Here is a 25,059-nt window from a genome sequence, read left to right on the forward strand (position 1 = left end):
GCGGGAGGAGTATTGTGCTGGCCCCACAAGCAGGTGTCCAGGGAAGAGGATGCAGCACTGTTCACTTATTCATTCCCCAGATATTTATTGGAAGTCACTGTGTCAGGACCCCTTGAAACTTGATCAATAGAGCAGGGAATGAAACAGACAAAACTCCCCCCACGTGGTGCTTCTGTTCTTATGAGGAGATGTGGACAATGAATACCTATAAAAACTAACCTCTCGTATGTCAGATGCTAAGTTTTAAGAAGATAATTGAATCCAGGAAAGGGAACAGAGTCTCCATCCAGGGTGGGGAGACCAGAATCCGTGGGGTGAACTCGGTGTTCAAGGAAAAGCAGGGAAGTCCTGTGCTGGTGCCCTGTGAAGGGCAGAAAGTGAGAGGTTGTGGGGACCCACTCATGGAGGTGACCGTGTGCAGCAGGAGATCGCTGGGAAGCTGTCGCCCCTTCTAGGTAAAGGTGGTGGGGAGGAGGTAGGAAGCTGTGGAGTTGGAAAGTGTCTGAGAGTCCTCGGACAGGCTGCACCAGAGGAGAGGATTACAAAGACAGCCAGGGATGGCTCGTGGGTTGGGGACAGGAGCCAGGGGGAGAGGGAGGTGGTCATTATCTCAGCCTGAGAAGAATGGCTGGGGGAGGGCGGAATGAAGCCGGGGGGCTGCGCTTCACACTTGGAGTTTGAGATGCCTTTGAGCCATCCGGGTGGAAAGGCTGAGTCGTGGCTGGATGGGAGTCTGGAAGGCAAGAGAGGTCCCGGCTGCTGGAGATCTAAATTTGGGAGTGTCGTAGGTAGCCGGAGTTGCAAGCTGTGCGGCTGAGGTCACCTCCAGAGTGCAAGCAGGTAACGAGGGTCAAGGGCCTGAGTCTCTGATCATGGCCATCCAGGCCCCAGGAGGAGGGGCGAGCAGCAGTCAGGAAGGTGCAGTGCGGGGCAAGAGGAGGACAGAGGAGCAGGCTCTGAATGGACACGAGATGCTACTGGACAGGGCAGGTTAGGGCACTGCAGGTGGCTGGAACACCAATGCACCAAAGGCCCAGAGGCCTCGATAAATGGGCTGTTTGAATGGAGGGTCCAGAGCCTCCTCCTCGCCACCCCTGGCCACACGGGTGTGAGGACTTGTAGGTATCTGTCTGGTCTACGAGCGGCCCGTAATCGGGCTCTCCCTGTCCCCCTCGCCAGCACCCCTACAGCCAAGCCTCACGTCCCCATGTCTGTCCACTTCTGCACTTTCTTTTAAGCAGCCTCACTCAGCTCTCTTGACCTTTTGCTGCCACTCTGGGGCTCTTGGACTCAGGGGACCTCCCCCTTGCCTGGAACACTTGTCTGAAAACACAGTGCTCAAGGGGGCAGCTCAGATGCTGCCCACAGGGGACAGACACCCAACAGTGCCTGTGGAGTTCCAGGGTCTCCTTTATCTTAAAGAAACAGCAGCGTTCCTGGGCCATGAGGGGTGCAGGAGTGGATCACTAGTTAGAGTGCTCCGCCTTCTGCTGGAATTGTGGGTGCCATCTCTTCCCTGCCCTGGCTTCATCTCTGTCTCCCAGTTTCTGTCTCTGTCTTCTGTCAGTCTCTCTCAGAAGAGCCCCCTCTGGACCAGGATGGGACCCTGAGGAGCAGGGTCTCCCCTCAGTTCCAGACATGCCCCCACAGCAGGAGGACTTCAGGAACTGCAGCTACCCCGTGCTGGCATTGAAACAGGGACTGCAGAGACTCCAGAAACCAAGCCCAGGCTCTCTGAGCTGTCCCTCTCTGTCCAAGGCTGGATCCTCATGCCACTCACCTCTCCCTCAGGAACAGAGTGCTGGCTCTCTTGGGCCTTCTGTCCACCTCAGCTCCTGTCCACCTCTTGCAGGGACACCCTGACCACTACCAACCAGAACTTGCTAATTACCTGCTTTGTGCCAAACACAGGGCTCAGGTTGGCATGTCTAGAGGTGACAACAGAGACCTCCCCTCATCCGAGAGCTGACAGTCCAGTTGTACTGGTGGGGGACAGGGACAGAACCAGCAGCTTCCAGTGTAACCGGGAGTCTGCAGGCACCAGCAGAGAATGCACACCGTCAGTGCCTCCAGGGAGGCTGCAGAGAGACCCGGCTGCCCCGATCGAGTGCTGAGGCTGGACGGGTGCTCAGCGGGGCGGGAGGTCAGAGGTCATGTGTCCAAGCCCTGGGATCCACAGGCGCCAAGTCCAGGCCGTCTGCAGAAGCCACTTACTAGGATGTGAGCAGAGTCTCCAGAGACTTCTCCAGGCCGAGAATTGCATGGAGCTAGGCGGGGGCTTGCTGACCCCTTCCCTGGGGACAAAGTGAGGGAGATGCGCCTCTGACTGTGCTCTGAGGACTAGGGAAAGCAGCAGAAGCCACTTGCATGGTGCAGGACTGGTGGTGTGTTCGTGGCGGGACACCGCGGTTATCTAATTAGTGTGCCAGGGGAGGGGACAAGCAATCCTGTGCCTTCAGGCTCACTTTTCTTTAAGCCTGTCTCTACCTTTTCTCTCCCGAAATCCTTCCCGTCTCAGTGGCATGAGGCAGGACTGAACTTATGCCCATTGAACAGATCGGTAAACCAGGGCTGGAGAGGACAAAGCATGCATGATGCCGTAGCTAATGTGGCAGGAGGGATTTTGAACCAGTCCCGTTCTGCTACAAAGCCCACAAGCTTATCACCACCCTCTCCCATCTCCCAGACTCCCCTAGAATATCCAGATTTATAAACCACCTCTCCAACATCCTCATTTGGCAGATGAGGAAACTGAGGCTCAGAAAAGGCAAGACACCTGCCCAGGGCCACACAGCAAATCAGAGCAGAAGTGGCTCCAGATTCCACCCTGGACCCTGCCCACTTCCGCTTGGAGCACCCGCTGCTTTTGATCCTCCAGCAGCCTCTGGCACCCGCTCCAACTGAAGGCACCAAGTTCCCTCCATTGTGCCTATTGTTTAAATATAGATTACTAATGAAATGTCTCTTCATTGCCTTCCCAGTGAATAGTTTCCGTGTAAAGTTAATTTGCAGTGTTATGTAAATTCTGTTTAACTTCAATCAAGTTTCTAATTATGTTTTTACCGCAGTAATTCCCATTTGATTTGTCATCTCCTGTTAGGTATTTAATGTTCGGTGGGCGGGCTTGCTTTCTGTCTGTCTCTCGGTTTTCCAGGGTGCTCTCCCCGTGACCTCCCGTTCGCCTCTTCCTCTCCAGTCCTCCACCTCTTTCCCGTGTCCGCCTGCCTTCCCTTCTTCCTCTCTTCCTTCGGATTTCCCCTTCTCTTGCTGCCCTCCTCGGCTCCGTCCCTCTCCCTCTCATCCTTCCCCACTTCCTGCTGCCTTCCTCACTCTCATCTCTTCCTCTTCTTTCTACGTTCCGGGTTCCTCCCCTCTTCCCATGTTTTCTCCTTTTTTTTTTTTTTTTTTTTTATGGTACTGGGGATTGCACCCAGGGGTGCTTAACCACCAAGCCACATCCCCAGCTCTTTTTATATTTTATTTTAAGACAGGGTCTTGCTAAGTGGCTTAGGGCCTCGCTAAGTTGCTGAGACTGACCTCAAACTTGTGATCCTCCTGCCTTAGCCTCCTGAGCCTCTGGGATTACAGGCTTACACCACCGTGCCCGGCTCTTTCTGTTTTTTTTCTGTGCCCTGATCTCTCTCTGCTGCTCTCGTGCCTCCTCCATATTTGTCTGTGACCCAGCCCATGTTCTCCCTTCCTTGCCTTCTCTCCCTCTTTCCTCACTGCCTCCTTCCTCCTCCTTGGAGCTGCCATAGAACAGGGCTTCCTGTTGTACCCAGACAGGTGGAGGATGAAGGCATGGGCGTGGATCACGGGCTGGAGCCAACAGGACAGCCCTGTGCATCCCTGGTTAGGAGCTCTGCAGAGGACAGGCCTGGCCAGCAGCCGGGGCCCCAGCTCCTGGGGTTGTGGGGTAGGTATCGATGGAAAACATGGACTCTGGAGTTGGAGTCTGTGGGTTCAAATCCTGACTCCGCCTCTGATTAGTGGGTGACCTTCAGGTTGGTTGGCATTCGTTTCAGTGCCCCGTGTCCCATCTGTAAAATGGCATGCATGTGGCCCCCGTGGTAGGGTTGCTGTGATGATAGTGACATGGACTGTCAGAGGACTTTTCTGGCCAGGCAGGGGGTGGCCTTTGTTTAGGAACTCTTGGCCATCCTGGGAACAGTGCTGTTCTGCTGGGTTCTGTGCTGCTGGGGTCCCTGCAGGAAGGTCTGAGGCCAGGTCAGGCTGGGAGCTGGCTGCAGTGACGGAGTACCCAAGTCGGGCCTGCCCTCGGGGGAGCGGCTGAGCCCAGGCCTCCTCCACACTGCAGGAGCCCTCGCGTTGCTGGCCATAGGCCTTTCCCCAGCAGCAGAACAAAGGCAGGGCCTTGCCTGCCAAGTGAGACCAGAATGGGCTCCTTCAGCCCTTCTCCTTGCCTTGACGCCCCAGGGCCGTGCCCTGGAGTCCAGCTGCAGCACACAGGCAGGCTGGGCCCCTCCCTGTGCCTCGGCTCCCCCACTGCCAGCCCGTGTGCCGCTCAGGGTTCTCCTGCTCTCAGGGAACCACTGGGTGGCTGCAGTTTCCCAGCAGGCATCTGCCTTCTGGGTGGGGAGGACAGAAGGAAAACCCCAGACAGAGGCCACCGGGCTGGGACCCCACTCCACTCACTTCCCAGCCAGTACGTCCCTGGCACGTCCAGGAAGAAGAAGAAAAGTGTTTGGAAAGAACATTCTTCTGGGTAAGGAAAGGCAGCCAGGTCACTTGTCCTTTGGAGATACAGAAACCCCAGTTGGCCCAGCCCCTGTCCTTCAGGACTGCATGACCACTTGACCCACAGGAGTAGCCGTGTGTGTGTGTGTGTGTGTGTGTGTGTGTGTGTGTGTGTGTGTGTCTGGGTCAAGGAAACCGCAGTCGTCACATGCCTGCCTTCTTTCCCTATTTGTCTAAGTAAGCAGTTTAGGCCGGCTGCAGCCAGGAGGCTGTGGAGAGGGGCCGCGATGGTGTGGGCTATGGGCTCTGCGCCAGCAGCGGGCCCTGGGTCAGATCCCAGAGTTCCTGGGCCCCTGGACTGCAAACGGAAAGGCCTTTGCTGAGGGATGGTCCTAGACCTCTACCTCCCCTGCCCTATCTGGCAAGAACAGACCCTGGGCTCAATCACAGAGACCCCTCCCAGCCCCGAGACGGAGAGGACAGGCTTTCTCTGACCCGGTAGAGCCCAAAGGGCAGCCTCTTGGCCTGAGTGGGGGTGAGCACATGTGAACCCAGCCTGTCAGTCATGGTCCTTGGAGTACGCTGCAGGACCCGGCTGCTTCTTGCCTTGGCAGGAGAATGAAGTCAGGCCTCCCCGATGCATCCATCAAGCTGCTGACGGATTCAACAGATACGTGTCAAGCTTCTGCTGTGTGCCAGATCCCGGGCTGGGCAGCAGTAGCGGGGTGCCAGAACACTCGTCCAGAACCTCTGTGGAACCCCATATCTATGGTGTTTTCTTCCTGTTGTGTGGGCAGAGTCCCCTTTCATTGCAAAGACCCTGTGATCTTGTCATGAAGGACCATGTCCCACCCTACTGCCATTCCAGAAGGATGGAACCACGACTTTGGGTCAGGGCTCAACAGAGAAGTGAGAGATGCTGCTGAGGCCCTCGTGGACGGGCAGGTGTTTCTAACTGGGGAGAGGGTCCCTGTCCTCCAGGGAGGTGGGAGCCAGAGTGATAGATGATGGGGAGGGGTGCAGAGCACACAGGCCTGGAGCCCTGAGCATCTGAGGCCCTTCTCCAAGCCCACCTGGGAGAGCCTAAGTGGGGCTCCCTTGGCCATCATCCTGGTATGCTGGCCTTCATGTGTGTATTGTCACAGATAGTGCAGGGCCTGGAGGGAGAAGTAGGGCTGTGGTGGCATTTGGGGACCATGCTTTGCAAGCCACCTGCATTTGTGGGTCTGTCTGTCTGCCACCCGCTGCCTCTTTCCTCTCTCCCTTCGACACACATCTCCTGGCAGCCACATGGACGCTGGGCCTGTGTTCAGTGAGAGCCACATCCCTGGCCCTGGGGATGCTTACTGCCAAACCAGCACCAAGCAGCAGCACAGGGTGGACAGGGCTGGTGGACGTGAACCCAGAGAGGGGCAGCAGTGGGTGGAGGCCAAGTTCAAGGTATAGCTGACACCCCCAGCTACCTGGGCTCTGGGGAACCTGAGACACACTCCTCCCCAAGGGATGGGCTGATGGCAGAGCCCACCAGGAGCCAAGATGAAGGACAGAGGGCTGGCATCAGGGCCGGCAGAGCATCACCAGGCCTTGTCCCCGTAGTGATAGGATTCAGGGATCTGGTTTTCACATGAGTGTAAGGCCATTCTCTTAGAAGCGGGAAACCCCAGCTCTGAAGAAGAGGTCCAGGGGGTGGCCAGTGACTGAGAGGGTGACTGGGTCCACCACCTGCCATCTACCCCCTAGCGTGGGCTCTGGGAGGGGTAGTTGGACAGCTGTGGGCCAGAGCACCAGAATGCTGCCTAAGCATTTATCCCAGACCGCGGTTTGCGTGCTGCACCCCAGGGTCAGAGGCCTCCTACACCATGGTGGGCTTGAGTCCTGGCCTGCGCCCAACTCGAATCTGCCTCTGTCTTCCGTCCTGCTTGTCTTAGGCCCCAGATCATAGGCCTTTAGTGTCCTCTGACTGAGTCCCTCCCAGACTGCTCTCCCGCACACGGCCCAGAAGACCTGTTCAGGTAATGCGAGCCAGTCCTGCGTGTCCCACACAGGCAGCCGGTTCCTGCCTGACATGAGCAGCCCCCATCCCACCTGTCAGGAGACCCCAGGCCACAAGGGACTGCCATGGATTTGCTTTCAAGGGGTTGTCTTTGGCCCACCCATGTGCAGCAGGATACTTGGGCCCCAACTCTGTCCCTGTCCCTGTGGTCCTCTCTAGGGAGACTTATCCCCTCCTGCCTGCATTCCTCCCAGCACTGAGCCGGGAGCCTCGGTCTGTGATGGGCCCTCAGGGCCTCCCCTCTCTGGCCCGTTTGCTTTCTGAGTCACCTTGATGGGGATTGGAGGCAGCTGCCCATGCTGCGTATGCTGGGGACCACGAGGCTTATACTCAGGCCTTTCCCCTCTCTGGGTCTGACCAGCAACCTCTCCGTTCCTGCTGTGCCCCCAACCATGGATAAGTGCGTCCCTGACTCCTGGCACCACCTGGGATAGTCGGGGGTCTCTGGAAGGCTCTCCTGACCCTATTAGCACCAGGCCTGCTGTGCTGGGGTGGGAAAAGGGTCTTCCTCTGGGCTGTGGCCAGACATCATAGCCTATTGTCCCCTTGGAGTGGGGCCAGCTGGGACACCATGCTTTCTAGGGCAACACTACACTGCTCTGGTCTTTGACCACCGGGACATTCTGCCTTGAGCCCTGCAGTGGGTCTTCCGACTTCTCTCCCTCACCCTGGTCTCCTGGTGTGACGTCTTCAAAATGACAGTGCTGAGCTGCCCAGCGTGGAGCAAGCTCAAGGCCCCAAGTTGTGTGCTTAGGGAAGAAAAGCTAGGGGTTCTATTGTCGAGGCCTCATCCTGTAAAACAAATGGTTGGAGGCCTGGAGGCCAAAGGCCACCAAGCACACGAGAGTCACCTGATCACTCCTGCCCCCAGAAAACACTGGGGCTTCTGAGGAGGCTCCGTGGTCCCTCCCTCTCCCCTGGGTCGGGTGGATCCAGTGGGGCAGGAAGCCAGGGCCGGCTGGAGGATGGGCCAGGGCCAGGGATGAGGCAAAACCCAGCCTGGCCTGTCCCCAGGGGCACAGCCGTGCAGGTCACCCGGCCTCTGCGAGGGCCACCCACCCCCAACAGGAAGCCCTGCCCAGGCACCGCCTGTGTCCCACCCGAGCTTCCCCAGGCTGGTGCTTCTGTTCCCGTGGGAGCTGCCTCCAGGAATCGTGCCCTTCTGAGAAAGGAAGCCCGACCTTGAGCTGTCCGGCTGCCCTGCTTCTGACCTGCCCTGACCCCCTCCCAGGGCCTCCTGCTGGCGGGAGCTCTGGGCCCACACCCATCCCTCCCCCCACACATGCTGATGACTGAGCTCCTCTGGAGTCGCTGACCTTTGGGGCCTAGCAGGAGAAGCCCCCTTGTGGGTCTAGGTCTGGGTGCCTGGAGGCCTGGAACCCTGGTCCAGGATCAGCCACCAGCTTGTTGGTGTACTCGGCAAGGCACTTACCAATACTGGGCTTCTGTAGAAAGAAAGGGGAGAGGCGGAGACTCTGTCCGTATGTGAGCATCCCACGGGAGACGGGCTTGGGGTAGGCTGAATTATGCTGGGGTGACTGCCCACAACCCCCTCCTACATCCCTGCAGGGCCGGGCAGAGCCCTTCCTTCTCCCAGGAGCCAGGGAGATGTACCTGGTCAGTGGCCTGTGGCGGAAGCAGGAGGGAATCTTCCTATGGGAAGGCTCCTGCCACCCACCCAACCCCATCTTTCTCCTCTCTCCTGAGAGGTGCCCCCAGCCCTGCCCAGCTCATTGTCAGCAGGGATAGTAGCCTGGAGTCCCCCTGGGTCCCAAGGGTCTGAGGAGAGAGGATCAGGACACCAAGCTAGCAAGCCCAAGTCACGGTGACATTGGATGGGCTAAGGCAGACTTGGGGGCCACCTTGAACTCATGAACTGGCTAAAAGTTCCTCAGCAGTGGGAAAGTCCCTACACTTGAACAGCCCAAGCCCCTCCTCATGGCATAGTGACAGCCGAGTCTGGTGGCCTAGGACACATCACCCCTTGAGGCCTCAGGAGTTGCCTCTTGTCAGTCAGATGGGCCTTGCAGAGTCCGCATCATAGGGTGCCGCGGGAAGGCATCAACATTTTGGAGCACAGAACCGACCCCCTGCACCCTTCGTTGCAGAGCCTGGGGACCGTCCCTGTAGCAGCATTGGCATGGACAGAGGTAGGAAGGGTCAGGCGCAATTTGGAAAGGTGACAGGTCACAGGCAATAGGACACCCTGGAAGTTCTTAGAGAGAGGAGCTGGCTACGAGGAAGATTGGCGTGCCCACCCAGGGAGACGACCTGATTCAGGGGGAGTCATGTGGTAAGAAGTTGGCCCAAGTGGGTGTCAGCACCAGGGGACCCAGGCTGGCCCTCGCTCCTCCTGCCAAGGGTCCTGTGCACAGGCTGTGCTGGGCGTGGCTGCTTGGAGGGCTGGGCAGAGCCAGTGCTGGCCTCATGCCCCTCACCTCTTCCTCTGGTGTCCCTGTGTCCCTCTCAGCCCTGGGTGGGGCTCACTGCTCCTTCCTCCCTCTGTGGCTTTCTGGTCCTCAGTGGGAGGGGACTCCAGAGGCTGCTGTGGGTCACGGGATGCAAGCCAGGGTGGGGGCATTGGTGTGGGTGGAGTCCTGGGGTAGGTGGCCATGAGTCAGGAACTGCGGGCCTGTGTGTCATCTGGCCGCGTGCTGTGCTGACGTCCCTAGCCCATCTGCTCATCTCTCCCACCTACGTCTGGGCCTGTGGGCTGCTCCACTAAGGTGGGGGTACTCAGGTTCCAAGAGCTCAAAAGTGAGGAGGGGGAGCCTGGTCCCTCCCTGAGTGCTGTCCCTCCCTGAGTGTCCCTTACAGAGGGGAGATAGTTGGACTGACCAAGGACTCTGAGCACAGGCCCTAGGTGAGATCCAGGATAACTTCAAAATATAACCCAGCCCAGACAAGTTAAGTCCCATACTTGGGCAAGGCTGACAGCCAGGCTGGGTGGCCTCTGATGGGCTGCCCTTTCCACCTTCCCCAAGGGCTTCTGAGAAGGTAGCCCTCCAGATCAGTGCATGAATTCTGGAGCCCAGAGCCTGTGCTAAATTCAGCTTTGTTATTTCCTAACACTGGACCAGTGACTTCATGTTTCAGAGCCTCAGTCTCCTCATCTGTGAAATGGGAGTAGCATCACTCACTTCATAGAATTGCTCTGGGGACTAACTGAGTTCGCCATGGGTTCACATATATGAACAACGTCTGTTAGAGTTGGCCCGGGGCAGGTGCAGTTAGCTCTGTGCAGCTGCCTCCTGCTTCTGTCTTTGATCTGAGTTGGGTTTGTGCCCCTCCCTGCCGTCACTGCTCATTCATCCAGCAGACATTCTGAGATTCCTTGTTTTGGTCCATTTTCTGTGCTCTAACAAAATGCCTGAGACCAGGTCATTTATAAAGAATAGGAGTTTGTTCTCTTCTTAGGATTCTGGAGGCTGGAAAATCCAAGAGCATCTGCTTGGCATCTGGCAGGGGCCTTTCTTCTTCCTGTGGTATATAACATGTCAGAGGCATCACGTGGAGAGGCAGAGGAAGAGTGCTAGTTTGAATCTCCTTCCTTTTCTTAGAAAGCCAATAATGCCATCATGGGGTCCCACCTCCACGTATCATGAACATATGACTTTGGGATTTTTTCCAACATATGAACTTTCGGGACACATGGAAACTGCAGCACTCTGGTCCAGGCTGGGTACACCACACCAGGACTGGCCCTGGTCCTTCTGAGTCCCTCCAGGGTCCCAAAGGGCAGATTCTGTGGACGCATGGGCAAATGAGAGGTGGCTCTCCTGAGAATCCAATTAAACTTGAACTGAGAGCACCCCTCTTTCCAAAAGAACGAGGGAGATCGCAGACTCAGGGGAGAGGTAGGGTCACGTCAGGGTTGCTGTGAGGCCTGTAGTTGGGAAGCAGCTGGCAAGGTCCTTGCCACCTCTGGGTGGCCCCAGGCCCTGCCCTGGGTGTGCTGACTCAGAGCGGGCTGGGCCCTGAGCTTCCCGGATGGCAGGACTGGCCACATCTGACAGTGCAAGAAACAGATCAGGGACCCCAAACGCCTCCTCCTCTTCTTAGAGTCCTCCTGCTACCAAGGGGGATTAGCTCGGCATCGTTCCTCCTACTTGCAGAGAGAGATAGAGACCTCAAGGGACCCCACCTCATGGAGGGGTGCAAGGCAAAAATGGGGTTTGAGTTTCACCTTTGAGTAAAGAGCAGGCAGGTGGAGCTTCCTCCGGAGTCTGGGCTGGGGAAGTCTCTTGGGACAGGCTTCAGAGTGAAGCATCAACGAGAGCATGATCCAATTTCTTCCCTGACCCTCCGAAACTCCCTGAAAAGACCACCACTGGCCACTGCCCTTGGGCAAGGGAACTTAATGATTCAATACATAAAATGGGTTCCCATGATAGGACTCCTCCAAGGGCCAGAGACTGGGCCGGGCACTTGTCACCCAGTCAAACCTTCTTCCTCCTCATCACCCTCCTCTCGGTCAGGGAGGCACAGGGACTTATTGGCTAAGGTCCCCTGGCTCGTGAGCAGCATAGGTGGGATTTTGTCTGGACCCGAGGGACTGCGGGGCCTGTCTTCAGCCCCGCCACCTCCTGCTAGCAAGAACAGCACTTTTCTTTGTCTGGCACTTAAAATCTGGGCCTTGGCCATCTCTTCAGACTGGCCAGGCCCACTGTGGCCAGAATCCCAGAAGGATGCCTGGTTGGGAAACGTGACTGCCAGAGGCTGGCCAGGAAGGGGGTCGCTGGGAACGCGCAGAGCCCGGCTGCTTGCATGACCCTCACTGGTGCCTTCAGCCTCTCCACCTTCCTGCACCAAGTGTGGGTGTGACGTCACTCATCTAGTCCCCGAGCCAGTGTTAGCCCCGAGGAGGAAGCTGAGACCTGGAGGGCAAGCGACTTGCGAGTGGACCAGGGTCAGACCCCCTAGTTCCTCAGTCTACCTCCACCACCAGTGCTGACCTGCGTCCAGTCCTGACCTTGGGCTCAGCCCGTTCTGCTCTAGCCTTGTGTCCCAGCCTCTGTAGGGGGCAGGCTTGGAATCGGGGCTCCCTGGGGACTCTTCTGAAAGCCTTCGCCAGAGCCCTTTAATGCTACAGGGATTTGGAGTTGGGGGCATCCCTATAACTCCAGGGCAGCCCCAGATGAGTAGAGACAAGAGATAAAACTTCAGCTTAATTCCTTGGCTTCAGGAATGGTGAGAGGCCTAGTGGGTGCCTGTGATGTGGGGTCTAGAACCTCTACCTGGGCAGGACCCCACGTCTGCGCTTGCAGCCCACCTGAGCCAGCGATGATGGCAATCCCTGCATGCTGAGTCTTTCCCAGGCAATGCAGTACTGGCAGAATCTCGTTAAGTCCTTCAGCTCTGTAAGAACAAGAATTCCCATCATCTCCATTTTACAGATGAGTAAACTGAGGCCCAGAGAGGCCAAGTTCCTTACCCAGCATCACACAACTCAGGAAGTGGCAGATTTGAGGCCCCAAATCTGGAACACTACAACCAAGAGCTGCACTGTGGGCCATCATCCGTGCTGTGCCCTGTTGCCTTGAGTAGAGGAGCAATGGTTCATTTGATGACTTCAGGAGGAGGGAGACCCTTCCCTCTTCCCCCAGGGTGAGTGGGCCATGTGCCAGAGCCACAGGCCTCTGGCTGTTAGGAATTGTTGCTGGGTCAGTTGGGGGTGGCTTTGGGAAGGAGGTGAGCCTCCCTCCCCCTTCCCAGAGGGGCATCTAACCAGGGCCTGAGTTCACGTCCCAGGGCTCTCACTCACCACTGTGTGACTGCACGGATCTGTTCCTCTCTAGTCTGTTTGCTCTTCAGGTGGCCCCATGCCAAGCTAAAACAGCAGACAGGGTGACAACACGAGTGGAGTTTCATGGGCCAGAGCACCGCTGAGCCAACGGCAGGGGTGGGAGTCATCCTCTGGGGCCTGGGTGACGCTCACTGAGCAAGCAAGGACTTTCTGGATTTTGTGAGGTTCTCTAGAAGAGGTGTCACTTCAGAGTGGTCTTCAAAACGGAAAATCATGATCAAGCTGGGAACAGTGTCTTCGCAGGTGCCCCTGCTCACTAAAGCCACCTACAGGGCTATCTTCAGCCCTAGCCTCTTCCCTGCCCAACCTCTGGGCCTGTGCCCTCTCACCCAAAGACTCCGCCCAAGGGAATGATGTCCCCAAGTCCCCGTTTTACTTCTAGGTCAACCTGGGTACGCCTTCCAGCAAGCGAGCCCCACATCCCTAGCTGACCTGGAACCATCCGCCCATCCCCTGTCCTCCCCACCTCACCCTAGACTGTGGGACACCCTGGAGAGGCTGCGCCTTTGCGGCCCTTAGCCCTGCCCCCATCGCCACTCCGCTCTGCTGCTCCTCCTTTTCCTCTGGCAGATAGTAGCCGTCATTAGTTGTTAAAAGAAGGAAATGAAAGTTCGACTGAATGAATAAGTGAACAAAGAACTCCTAGAAGTCGCTTCACAGCCACATCTTGGAAAGGAGAACCTAAGCTGGAGATAGGTTAGGTGTGTAGTTCTGAGAGCCCCCTCCTTCCCTAACATGTACTCTTTGGGTCCCCAGCGGTGCCAGGGTGTGGCCCCAGGTTTGCAAAGAGCGTCTTTGCATACGTGGAGGCATCTGTGCGGGTCCAGAAGCAGATGCCGGTGACTCCCAATGATCCAGATCCACCAGGCTGCCCCCTCTGGCCCGGCATTGCCATCTCCCAGGCAGGTCAACCAAACGCTGCCTGCCGGCAACTCCCCAGCCCCTTGCAAAGTTTCCAACCAGAGAGGAAGGCCGGAGAGCCAGGGGCATGCTGTGTGGCAGGGCAGGGCCCAGGGCTGGGCTTCCCTGGGCTGGGTTCTCAGAGGAAGTGAGGACCCAGGGGTTACTGACCCAGGGCACCCGTGATTCTCGGGCAGCTCTGCCCAGGAGTTCCCCTGGACCCCAAGTTGCCGGCTTGCTAAGTCTGTCTTTCTTATCTGCTCTTTAAAGCCAACTGCAGTTACTGCTCTGTGGTGAAATGGTGCAGAGGATGTCCAGGCCCCGTCGGGCCCTCAGGGCCGCCCAAGCCCCGGGCTTGACTCTGCTGTGCCTGGAATGAGGACGGGGTCACTGTTGCATGGCTGGAGAGACAACCAGGCACCCAATTTTAATTTTGCAAGAAGGAGAGAAACACCATCAGGATGTTCTGTACATTCAGGGCGGGGAAGTCACTCGGTGGACTCTCAGGGAAAGCAGCGTGGAAGAGGTGGTCCTTAGGGCCTCGAAGGATGGACAGGGCACTGGGGTCAGCTGCAGTGCCACATGCCACAGACCTCTTGTGGGAGGGTGTGGTACGAACTGAGGCAGCTGGCATCTGCCTCCCTATGCTGTGCCACCTCCCGGCGCTGCTGGGCATTTTCTTTTCTGTGAAGCGGGACCCTCCTGCTCCCTAGTGATGGGGTTTACTGAGGATGGAATGAGATGGTGTAGCAGTTGGGACCTCGCTGGTAGCAGGAGAATCTGCCCTGTTGGTGGCAGGCCCATCAGCTCACTGCGTGTGTGTGCTGTGAAGAGAGCGAGAGAGGAGCTCAGGCCTGGTGACAGGAGCTCTGAACCACGGCTCTCGAGTGGCACCAGCACAGCCCCTGCCTCACCCCCCACCCAGGGGCACCCCAGACTGGCCCAGCTGTGGAGTGTTGACCTGTGCCCCAGCAAGCGCCAGCACTCACAGCTCTCCAAGAGCAGGCTGAGCTTCCCCGAGTGGGTGAGTGGCTGAGGGGTGAACGAAGGCAGCCCTGCCCTGTGTCTAGCAGGCCTTGGCCTTCACCTAGGCCCGGGAGCCCGGTCTGGCTCTTCTTCTGGGTCTGGATCCCCAGCGCCCAACTTGGTGAGGTCAGGGAACATGTATTCCAAGAATGCAGGAGGCGGGGCAGCTGGCCCCTTTGGATCAGGTTGGGATAACCATCAGGGGTAAATATTTGCCTTGCCCCTGGAGCCAGCTCTGGCCACCAAGGGAGGGTAGTTGCTTGGGTCACATCAGGGGATGAACTCCCAGGTGGGTCTTCAAACTGAGGAAACCCCTCCCCCCTGGAGAACGTGCGGACAGCAAATGGGCTCTTGGCCCTGGCCACAAGATGTGCAGCCATTTGTCCCTTCTGTGAAGTAGGGTGGAAACAACTGGTCCGTCTAGCCCAGAGACTGAGGGTTAACGTGGCAGAGCTGATTCTGGTCGGCTCAGCCATGGGAGGGACAGTTGGACCGGGATTGGATGGACCCCCTCTGGAAGGTCCCATGCCTGGTGCCTACTTGGCTGTTTATGACCTTGAGCAATTAATTATTCACTCCCCCAAAGCCCCCATCCACCAAGCTTCCTCCATGGCACCTGCTTCTGCACACCCTACAACCCCAGGGCACAAGGCATATGGAGGCAAGGAGAAGAAGTGACCATAGCAAGTGTGAGCAGCTGCCAAGCTGAGAGCTGGTGACAAGAACCCTGAACTTCAGGCTCAGGGGTGCCATTGCCTCTGCCCAAAAGATCATCCTGGGGCCATTCGACCCCTCCCCCAGCGATCTGTGATTAGATTCCTGCTCTGACCACATCAGCCTGGAGCTTCCCTGGGACTAGAAGCTGGAGGGGAGATGGAACTTGTCTGGAAAGAAGGTGGGGTGTCTGAGAGGCTGAGCCACTTGCTGAAAGTCACCCAGCAATGAAGAGCATTGCTGGGACCCAGGCCCAGCTCTACCCACCCTTGTCCTCTGGCCTCCCCACACTGGCCAGGGCTAGGGCTCCAGCCCAGAGTTGGACTTAACCAGGTGCCTTCACCCCAATCCACACCCAGTTCCTCCTACGGGAATCCTGGAGGAGGTGGAGAGGGGAAGGAGGATGGTGGGGGGAGCCTTCTTGGTCCTGGGACATTCCTCACCCTTCAGTGACCTCTGCCTTGTCCAAGACCCAGCATGGCCACTCCTCAGCATGACACTGCCTGCCTTGGAACCTCAGTATCCTATTCTGCAAAATGGGCGTCTGTCCTGCCTTGCCGTCCTCTCAGGGGCTTCAGACACCTCTGGCTACCTCCCTCCTCCAAGCTGCCCTGTGGTCAGGATCCTGCTGTGTCCGGCCCAGTGAGAGTCCTAAGCAGAGGGTACCCATGAGATCTCTCTGGACATGGGGGCCCAGGGGATGTCCACAGCTCCTCGTGATTCCCAAGGCTCAGGCTGCACCCTCTCCATGGCGCCAGGGGCCTTTGAGGACAAGAACAGTGCCTTCCAGCCCCGCGTGGTTGATCCTCTAGGCCACTCAGGCTGGAACAGCCGGGGACTCACACAAGGCTCCCGCCGTCTCTCCCTGGCCTGGCTCGGTGGCCAAGCCCACCCAGGTTGTGAGCCCCAGTGGAGAGCGCCAGCAGGGCCATGGGTGGGGACGCTACATCACCTCTGTGTCTACACCCCCAAGCTCCCCACTGCTGAGCGTCCCCTTCTCCGGCGTGAGGGCCCCCAGGCCCGCTGACTCTGAGCAGGTCTGTTGAGCAGCTCCCAGGGCTGCCAGGGCAGGAGCACAGCTGCCACCCACCTCCGCACGGTTCCCCTGAGCTTGTCAGGGATGTGACCTTCGCAAGTTAGAGTCTGGACTCACTTGTAAGTTGGGGATGCCAGTTTCTACCTCACAGCATTTCTCTGAGGGTTAAAGGAAATATCTCAGGCATAACCCACAACACAGACTCCATAATGTGAGCCTCTCACTCCTGTCTTCCAGATGGGTGGTCTAGTCCCTGGCCAGGGCCCGAGGTTCCAGTCCTCTACTTATCACTGTGAGATTTTGGACAGGTCCCTTCCCCTCTCTGGTTTCACCTGCCCCTTTGCACAAGCTCCACACCAAGGGCCAGGGGCTGCAGGGGGCAGTGGGGCACACGTGTGTGTACCATAAGCTGGAGCCCCCGGTGGACAGGGTGGGCATCGTTCCTTGCTGCCTGGACCCCACTCACTGAGTGAGCAAGGCCTTTCTGACTCTGCCTTCTCTCAGCTGCCAGAATAATGATTTCTCTGTGTCAGCGGCTCTGCCTGCCATCTCGCCTTTGGGGAAGGTCGAACTGTGGAAGGTGGGGATTCCACCAGCAGGAGGCTGATTCCAGTTTTGCCCCTGAATTAGAATCCCTGTGGTGCAGTGCCTGGCTCCCAGTCAGTGACTTGCTGCATAACCCTGGGATGAGGGCAAATGTTGCCCTTCTCTGAGCCTCACCCTTCTCAACTCTGAAATGGGAGCATTGGAACCACGGTTATTTGTGTTCCCAAAGTAGGCAGAGTGTGGAGACTGCAAGAACTAAAGAGTCATCCTTTCCTTGTGGCTGAGGTGGGGTCACTGGACCTGGCTTTGGGATCTTGGGACTTGGGGACCCAGTGCCTGTGAAGCCCAATGCTGGCCCCTTCAAGACAGTCCATGCCTTAGCTGGTGTGCAGGGGGGTGCTGTGCCCTCGTCCTTAGATATCTGCATGTTTCTCTGGGGAAGCCTCTAATCCACCCCCCTAGTTGAGGGAACTGCAGCAGAGAGGTTTAAGATATGTATCCAAGCGCACACCTGGTAAGAGGGTAGATCCCAGCTGGGAACTAATGGCTTTTATCACTAAGTCCAAACCTCACACACCAGACCTTGAAGCCAGGGGCTCCTATGTTTCCCTGCAAACCTCCCTTGCTGGACATGGAGGGGGACTCAGGTCTGAGGCCTCCACCCAGCCCCAATGCCTGTATAGAATCCAGGGTGCCCGTGGCCCTGCGCTGCCTCTGCTGCTGTTCCCCGGAGCTTCCCTCCTCTGAGACACACAGCCCTGCAGGTCCAGAGAGGCACAGTGGTTCTCCACAAGCACGGAGCCAGGCACTGCACCACAGGGATTCTAACTCAGGGCTCTGCATCCCACAGATGCCCCCAGCCAGGCCTCTGGGTCTCACCCTCCTGGGTTCCTGTGGGACCGCGCGGGTGGTGGGGATGGGGCGGCATGTTGGTAGAGCATTGAGGATGTGGACACCTGGTCCTCACCCAATAAGCCCAGGCCACCAGCAGGTCCTGCAGCTGCTACTCACTGCCTTGTCCTGAGCCATCTAGGGTGACGCCCTTAGAGGTCCAGACCTCCTGTGGCTTCCCTCTACCATCTCTGACTGGCTGTGCCTCCCAGCCCCCACTCACACCACCCACTCCTGTGCTCTGCATACCTCCCTCTCTCCAGTTCTCCCCTGGACCAGGCTCCCCCACCCCCATCTCAGACTCTTCGGATATACTGTTCCTTCTTCCTGGAATGCTGTTCCTTGCAGCTTGGCCTGCCTCTCCCTGGCTCATCCTCAATTTTGCTTCCTTAAAGAGGCCACAATATACTTTGCTGTGTTGCCCCTGCATTTGTTCTTTCTGGCAGGCATGACATTTAATTCTGTACTATTTTATTCTTTGCTCATTGTCTGAGTCCCCATGGGGCTGGGGACCACAATCACAGCATCTGGTGCTCGTTAAATGTGTGTTGAGTGAATAAGTGATGTCATCCTGTCTCCCTGGATCTTCCCAGCAACCTCGAGAGAAGAGACCGTGATTCCATCTTGACACACGAGGAAGCTGGAAGGCAGGGAGGCTGCGAGCATGTCCACGGTCATGCTCCTCCAAGTTCCCAGTCGCCAGATGGGGCTGTGGCTTTACTGGCTGTGGACTTCCTGCAGGCGACTGCCTTTGCAGCATGGTGGATGCCCAGGCCTTGGCACTGGACCCACTGACCACCCCTCTCGTTGCAGGACAATGGAGCTGGAGTAAAGTGGAGGGGGCTGCTGACCAGCACGTGGGACACTGGTGACTTGCAGATCACAGAGGTAGGCCTGCAGCCTGGCTGTGCTGATTGGGGGATGGGTGCTGGCCCAAGCCACACTGCACCTCTGGGGACCTCAGCCCTCATGGACGGGACTGGGCGCTGGCCATCTTTGCTGGGATATCATCATGGCTGAGTGGGGCCGCCCTGTGCCCAGCACCCTGGGCTCCTTCGTCCTGCCCTGTGTCTAGGATGACTGTGGGATGGAATGGGCTGTGCCTGGGGGAAAGCCGGGCCTGGCGTCCCCAGTCTTGGCACGGCAACCCTGAGTGCCCTGCTCTGAACCTCCTGGGGCCAGGCCCCTGACCTGAGAAATAAGGCCGCCAGTCAGGAGACCTGGGCAGCAGCGTGGCATGCTCCCTGGCGTGGGTGCTGTGGCTGCACACCTGAACAGACCCAAGTGGGCGCTGCTGCCTTCAGATCCTGACTCTGGCACTTGTCCCCTGTGACCTTGGGTGGTGGCTCTGCGCCTTGGTTTACCCTTCTGTCCACTGGGATGGGATCCCCCCACTGTCGTGGCGAGGGAACAGCACGCTGTGCAGAAGTCTTTTTCAGGGTGCAGGGACCCTCCCTCCTCCCCACACGCCTCCCCACCCCCTTCCCCCTGAGGACCCACCAATGTCAGGATAGACACGAACTGGTCACCTTCCTGGTAAGGAGGTTGGGGCCCCTCAGGGGGCTCCTGATAGTGGCCGAGTCTCCAGATAGGACCTAGGACATCAGCATGTCTCATCGCAGGGTGGCATTTCGGGGTTGATCACAGTTGGCCCTCTGCCAGAGGGCACTCTATCCGATCCCTGTTTAGAGGACAGGCCTTCACAAAATGCTTACTTGGCCAGGGCCCTTGGTTCTAAGGTGTCATGACCCCGGGGACCAGCCCAGGAAAGCATGGAGGCCTCACCTGCTGCCCTCAGCTTCTCTGTGGAGCCCCGGCAGCTGTGCTCGGGCTCTGGAACCAGGGAGCAGGGTTTCGTCCCTTTCCTGCTTCCGGAATCCCTGCTCCCTGCTCCTCAGCTGCATGATCTTGGGCAGGTTCCCTCACTGCGGTGAGAGCCAGTTTCCTCATCTGATGGCGCTGTTGTGAGGATGCTTAGAAGCTGTGAATACTTGCAAACACTCCAGCTCTGTGAGCGCCAGCCTCTCCCCAGGTACTCTGCTCCTGAAATTCCTATTTCTCCCCACGAGAGTCCCTTGAGGAGGCTCGCTGCAGACCTCATTCTCTGGAGGCTCAGTGTGGTTAAGAGGCCCGTAGGGTTGTAAGTGGTGGAGCGGGGATTTGAACCACAGCCCAGGGAACTCACGGGCTCCTGTTGCTCCAGAGATGCGAGGTGGAGCCACAGGATAGGCACAGGCAGTTACCCTGCCCAGCGCTTCCGCCAGCTGCTCTCTGGAGCCGGGGTGGCCCCCACTTCCTTCTGCAGTGGGGGCTGCTGGCAACCCAGCACAGGCAGGGGAACCCACTGCTAATTGTCAGGTAACCTTTAAAATTCTCCTTCACGGTGGGTTCTCTTTTCGGATGTTTTTCAAGGTAATTCATTCCCTTTCCAGAAATTGCCAGTGGCAGACCATTAGGCAGCTGGTAATTAATCATAGGAGTGACTTCGAGTATTATTCTTTAAAAAAAAAAAAAAAAAACAGCAAAGTACAGAAAGCCTTAATGGGAAAAGAAAAGAAAACCACTCCAAGGCAAAGGTGGTAATCAATACTTCCGGCTGGGTTTGAGGGTGGCAGATGGGCAACCTTCTCCCTTTGGTCTTGGGGTTGGCAGATGGTCAGCATCCACAGCAGCAGGAGGCTCTGCTCTTGACCATGAGCTCTTTGCAAGACTCTGAGAAGTTGTTCCCTCTCTCTGGACTCAACTTTGCCATCTGTAAAATGGGTGAAGGGTGAGCTATAGACTAGAGAAGCATATTAATGATTACCCTGGTGCTGGGTGCACTGCTGATATTTTACTGAGTGAATAGATGGTTATCTGGGTTTCTGAGGAAGTGGTAAAGGCCGTAGCTCTGTTATAATGTGCAGTGACAACCAGGTTGATGGGCTAGTTGTGTCACTTTCCAAACTAAGAGTAAAAGGACAGTCAGGCCCAATGGCCAGGAGAGCTCAGACCACACATTGGTAACCATACTGTTTTCTTGGCTTCTACAAATTCAACTTTCCGAGAGTCTGAGCTGTCTGGAGTTTTTTTGTTTTGCTTCTGTTTGGTTTGGTCTGGTTGTTTGTGTTTGGTTTGGTTTGGTTTTTTTTAAGCTTCCTCTTGGGGAAATAGTGAGTTGCAAGCGTGTGAGCTGGAGCTGGGGTTGCACGGGGCATCCAGGCAGCAGGTTAGGGGCGCAGAGCATCCCTGAATGCGATAGCAGGCGTGAGGCTCCCTGGGATGGACTCCGGGGAGGCTGGACTGGCAGGGTGAAGCCTCTGTCCTCCAGAGCTCTTTCCCAGAGGCCCCCAGGAAAGCTGCAGGGAGACTGTCCATGCGGGCTCCTGATGCTGTCCCCCCTCCTTTGACTGGCCCCACTGCATGGGCACCAAGGCACTGGGAGAGCACCAGGGGAAAGACCCAAGCCCCTAACACCAGGGTGGGTCTCAGGCTGAGAGCAGGAAGGGATGGGGTGGCACAGATCAGGGCATGGGAGGAAACGCAGAGCCCTTGTCTGGGAGTAGGGACCTCAGACACGGGCCCACGCAGGGCATGTTTAATGTGCCCTCGCCAGTTTCCTTTTCCTCCCTGGGACCTGGGCCACGGTCCTTAGAAGGGAGCTGCAGCTGGGGAATGTTTCCAGGCCCTCCGCTGCCCACGTACACTCGGCCTGGGAGCCAGAGTTGGGCCTGACAGAGCCCCGCTTCCCCTTGGGAACTTATGCCTCCACCTCTAATGTGGGGCTTGGTCCTCTGCTCAGACACCCAGGATGGGCACCATGGCCCTGGTGGGGGCCAGAGTAGGCTCTGAACTTGAACTTCAGAGGGAGAGGAGAGTGCAATTGTGGGAGCCCACGTGTGCTGGTGTGAACAGGTGTGAGGGGGAGAGTGTGTGTTCAGGGCCATGTGTAAGGCTGTGTGAGGAAGCCTGATCAGTTGAGGAACAGGGAGATCCCCATGCGTGTCAAGACCCCCCACGTGCAGCGCCTCATTAAGACCCTTACACCAACTCCCCACTCAGACTGGCTGGGTGGGCTCCATTGCCCATGACTGAGGGACAGCATGAGGGTAAAGTGGGCTCCAGAGGGACCCTGGAGTAGATAGCATCCAGTCCTGGGTGAGCTGACGTCCCCTCCCACAGTGGATAGGACAAGGCTTTGGGTTCTCTGGGGTGAAGTCTCTGGGTGGGCCCAGCAAGTGCCTGTGGGTGGGCCGGTCTTCTAGGGGAAGCCAAGCCCAACCTGGCCCTAATCGCTTCTGTCTTGGCTGCAGGCCAGTGCTGTGTGTGTGTGTGTGTGTGTGCGCGCGCACGCACGCGCCTGGGCTCTCCTGGACGTGGGTCTGTGGTCCCCTATCTCTCTGCCTCTCCCGCTGCCATCTTCGTCTCCTCTTCCTCTGTGGCTCTCCTGCCCGGAAACCCCACTCTGCTGCTTCCTCCTCGGCATGGCCATCTTCTCCCTGGAGTGCCTCCCTGAGACCCCGGGTCTCCTCGCCTCTGCTGTCCTTTCCCTCGGCGTTCTCCTTGCCAGGCAGCCCAGTGGCATGTGTGCTGAGTGTCACACCCTCCAGGGCTCCACAGAACTGAGACCTCCTGGGCTCCCAACCTGCCTCCCTCTGCTGTGTTTATTCTGCAGCATGCCGCTCCCTCCCTTTGGAGGGTCCCAGGGAGGCGGGAAGTGTCCCGGGCAGCGCCCCACACTCCCAGGCCTTCAGAGCTTTGCTCTGTGTGTAGACAGGTGGTGGGGGCACCAGTTGGAGCTGTCCCCTCTCTGGGGACCTTGACCTGCTGTGCAGGCCACTTGGGGTGGAGACGGACCTCACAGGCTGAGAGCCCACCCCAGGGCTGCCTGCCTCCCAGGGAACAGAGGGGCCTGCGCCCACCAGCAGGGGCCCCAGGAAAGCTGGCGTTTCCCTGCAGCATTAATGAAATTCCTGCTATAATTAGAAGTGAGGTGTACAGGGAGCTGGCCGCCCGGCGGGAGCCTGTGTATGTTCATGAATAAATAAATTGTCCTCTCCCGAGGGGAGAGGGAACTGGAGGGTGGGCTCCGGGGGAAATGCATGCCTGGGGGTCCTCAGTCACCTGGACGCCCTCTGAGGAGCTCTTTCCATCGCAGTCCCTGGTCAGCATCTTCCTGGAAGAGCCTGCCGTGTGCCTGGCCACTCAGCCTGGCATGGGAAGCTGCCACCATCTGGCCTCAGCCTCTATTCCCAGCCATGTCACATGCCAGCCTCTGCCAGTGCCCCAGGTTGCAGGGCCCCTGCCCTTTCTGCTCCACTCTGTGGCACTCCCGCCTCCAGCACCCTCCGGCCTGCCACGTGGCCCTTCTTCCTGCTTCCTGCTCAGGGTGGGACTCACCTCCACCCCTGGGGGCCCTGAGCGCTTGCTCCTTCACCCTTCCTCCTACTCCAGGCCCTTTCTCCCCTTTAAGTCTTTGGAGCCCTGGAAAGTGCGCGTCAGATGGGGCCCTGCGTTGCTTCTTCTTGATTATGTGGTGGGACGATAAGATATGAGATACTCAGGGAAGACGTTTTACATTCTGTTTGCCATTCTGAGTCGAAATCTGGTGCTTTTAACACGCACGCACCTCCTCTCTGCTCAGCCGCCACAGGGGCTCCTGAGTACATGGTAGGTGGCGCAGACTTTCAGGGTTCAACCTCCTCACTTGGCAGTGGGGGAAACTGAGGCCAGAGGAGGACGTGTCGAGGAGTGCAAGCTCTCTCTGTAGGCAAGACTGTCACTGTCCTAGAGTACTTTATGGAGCTGAGGCCATAAAGGCGGATTGAGGCAGGCAGGACCGTGATTGGAACTCACATGACTGACCTTCCCTATGAATAAGAGGTTGCCATGAGCTGAGGCTGGCCCCCACCTTGTCCCTTGCCCCAGTTCAAGGTAGCACCCCGTGTTGTCCAGTCCTACCCCTTGCTCCTCTCAGCTTCCAGACACTGAGCACAGAGCATAGGAGGAGGAAGAGAATTGCCTCCCTGGAGTCCAGGGCTGACCCAGCGCTCTGAAAGGGCGCTCCAGAGACAGGGGTTCGCTCGGGGCCAGGTTGGCAGCACAGCAGCCCCTCCAGAGCTGATTTTCTTCTCTGTTGCTCACAGACCCCCTCTGGCTGCACTTGGCCACGTGCTCCATTTCCAGCTGCCTCTCGTGTTTGCCTCTGCTCAGGCAGCGTGACAGGGAGTCATGGAAGGTTCAGGTGCCGAGCTGTCTCCCTCCACGGGGTTGAGGCCACTCTCCAAGGGACCTGCCTCCTCCCTCCAGCTGCAGAGCTTGCACATACTGAGCCAAAAGCCCTAGTCTTTTTCTCAGCACCATCTCCTTCTTCAGCCCCTGCACCAGTGACCTACCCTTACCTCTGCTCCTCCAAGCCAGCTGTCTGCCACCTGCCCTGCTGGACCAGAAGGTTCTCTACAGGCTCAGGGCAGGCTCTGAGCTGAATCCTCATTGTAGTTCCTGGTCCCACAGTGCCAAAGGGCAGCAGAAGCCTCAGTGCCCTGGTTGTGTGTCCTCGGCTCCCGACAGGGACGGCAGAGGTTTTATCTAGTGTTCTAGTTCTCTCAGCGCTTGATGGGCTGTGTTAAGGAGGATTCTAGGGCTGTTGCACAGACTCTGTGAGAAACAGCATCAGGCACCATGGTGGGCACCTGCCCTCCCAGCTCCCCCGCCCTGGGCTGAGGAGGAGGGAAGAGGCAGTGACCTGAGCCTGAGCCCCACTGGTGTCCGCCCACCCTGGCTGCTAGGTGAGCTGCTCCCCAGAGAACCTTCTGGAGCTCACGGTGAGCTGACTGGTTAATGGAGACAGGGAATCGGTGGTCTCCAAGCTTCCAGAAACTTTCCTCTCACATCTGTCTTTCCCGATAAGTGTGTCCTACCCCCTTCGGTTCCAGTTTGGAAGCAGCACATCTTGCCTCACATCTGTTCAGGACCCTTCGCTGTCTCCCTGAGGCATCTTTAGGGGCCTCTCTTGAAGCCCGAGGGAGCACCTCTGCTTCATAACCTCCATGGAATTTTCTCCTCTGGTGCCATCTCCATCTGGCCCACCCGCTGCCCGGTCTCGCCTGAGAGCTGTCCCTGGGTGGCCCCCGTGAGCCCTCTTCAGCCCCGTCCCCACCCAGACTACCCATCACAGCCACCCCACCCCCGCCCTTCTCACTGCCCGGGAGGCAGCCCTGCACCCTGCACCTCCTGCCCCTTCCTGCCCAGCAGCTGCAGCGGGGTCAGTGATTACGCCAGGAGGACTTTGATGAACTAGAACCTGCAAACTATCTGGAACATTTTTCTCTGGGTGAGAGAAGTGTAGCACGCGCCCCTGCGTCCTTTAGGCAGCTCAGCCCATCCCCAGTCACAGCTCCAGGAGGGCTG

General features: G+C 57.8%; 1 protein-coding gene across 8 annotated transcripts in view; it reads left to right on the plus strand.

Annotated features, from left to right (window-relative positions):
- Positions 1–25,059, plus strand: part of Zmiz1 (zinc finger MIZ-type containing 1) — a 221,417-nt gene that overhangs the window by 65,538 nt on the left and 130,820 nt on the right. For all 8 annotated transcript variants that reach the window (XM_047552574.1, XM_047552582.1, XM_047552580.1 and 5 more), the window contains one exon: positions 18,484–18,558. The gene's annotated coding sequence lies outside the window, so the exon portion shown is untranslated. The remainder of the gene's footprint in view (positions 1–18,483; positions 18,559–25,059) is intronic.

This window comes from Sciurus carolinensis, chromosome 5 (genome assembly GCF_902686445.1).
Source record: "Sciurus carolinensis chromosome 5, mSciCar1.2, whole genome shotgun sequence".
Lineage (NCBI taxonomy): Eukaryota > Metazoa > Chordata > Mammalia > Rodentia > Sciuridae > Sciurus > Sciurus carolinensis.